The 1,363-nt window shown below is 52.4% G+C and overlaps 1 long non-coding RNA gene across 1 annotated transcript in view; it reads left to right on the top strand.

Moving 5' to 3' along the window:
• Positions 1-375: 375 nt before the first annotated feature.
• The window catches only part of LOC109364493, a 5,770-nt gene continuing 4,782 nt past the window's right edge, over positions 376-1,363 (top strand). The window contains exons 1-2 of the long non-coding RNA XR_002110422.1: positions 376-1,056; positions 1,184-1,302. This is a non-coding gene — a long non-coding RNA (uncharacterized LOC109364493). The remainder of the gene's footprint in view (positions 1,057-1,183; positions 1,303-1,363) is intronic.

A 1,363-nucleotide genomic window follows, 5' to 3' on the forward strand; every position in this document is an offset into this window, starting at 1 on the left:
CCACCACATTTAACCGCAGCCCAGGCTGCCCAGGGCCCCATCCAGCCCGGCCCTGAACACCTCCAGGGACGGACGGGGATCCACAGCCTCTCTGGCAGCTGTTCAGCACCTCCCCGCTCTCACAGCAAACAACTTCCCCTGACAGCCAGCTGAAAGCTGCCCTCCCTCAGCTTCCAGCCATTCCCCTCGTCCTGCTGCCGTCTCCCCTTTCCAAGAGCTGCCTCCCTCCTGTTTGAGGCTCCCTTTGGGTCCTGCAGGCTGCACTGAGGTCACCCCGCAGCTTCTCTTCTCCATGCTGAACGAGCCCAGCTCCCTCAGCCTGTCCTCATGGGGGGGGGGCTGCAGCCCCCTGCTCATCTTTGAGGCTCCTCCGGACCCTCTCCAACAGCTCCCTGTCACGACAAACTGTTCGCACCCCTTTTTTTTCCTCTCTCTTCTTCCCAGGGCCTGAGCCCCCGTCACAGACTGACATCTAAGGATAACCCAGAGCGGAGTATTTGCAAGCTGGCCAGCAGGGAAGAAGGTCGCAAGAGTCTCTGCGGCAGACGGGCTGCGCATCACCGCTGCGCCATGTGCCAGTTTACCATAGGCTGCGTGCTGATCCCCCGACACGCAGCCGGGTAGAAACAAAGGCCCGGTTCTCCTGGGGATCACTGTTAGATGAAATGCCTCTGGGGCTGCGGATCGATCTGTGCCTGCGTTTCTGCAGGATGGTTAGGTTGGCTGGGTTGGTTAGGTTGTAAGAAATGTACCAGCGTTGTCCTGCCAACAGGAAGTGAGCCGTGAATCTTGGTGTTTGAAGATAATCTGCACCCTGGTATTACTGTGTCTCATCTCACCGGGGTTTAAGGCTTTTAGTAAATGTAAAAAGATGGGAGTGTTCGTTCTGGAAATAGAAATGTTGTGTTTTCCTGAGCAGAGCGTCTCCGAAGCCCAAGTTTGGCACTTCCGAAAAGGAAATTCTTCGGAGCGTGAGTCAGTGCGAGCAAAGGGCCAGCAGCGGGCCGATGGAAACAGCGGGATGGAGCCGGGTCCAGTGAGCACTGCATCGAGAGGGTCTGGGCAAATGCTTAATGACTGTGAGATTCCTTTAGGAATTTAACGGAGGAATTTCTGCTGATAATCAATAAAGAGTGTTTTTTGTTTTTTTGTTTGTTGTTTGTTTGTTTTTTTCCCCAACTAGTAACGCAAAAGGAGTAATTCATCTGTGCTGTTCACGGAGTTGTGAAATAAACGTGCTAAAATGAGCTTATCTGGATCCTACGTTCAATAGTGCCATGCCTAGCAAAGTTGAAGCTCGAGGTAACTTTAAATTATTTAAAGAAAGTAAGGATTATTTAAAAAACGAACTCATGAAATCACA

Source organism: Meleagris gallopavo, unplaced genomic scaffold (genome assembly GCF_000146605.3).
Source record: "Meleagris gallopavo isolate NT-WF06-2002-E0010 breed Aviagen turkey brand Nicholas breeding stock unplaced genomic scaffold, Turkey_5.1 ChrUn_random_7180001862845, whole genome shotgun sequence".
Classification (NCBI taxonomy): domain Eukaryota; kingdom Metazoa; phylum Chordata; class Aves; order Galliformes; family Phasianidae; genus Meleagris; species Meleagris gallopavo.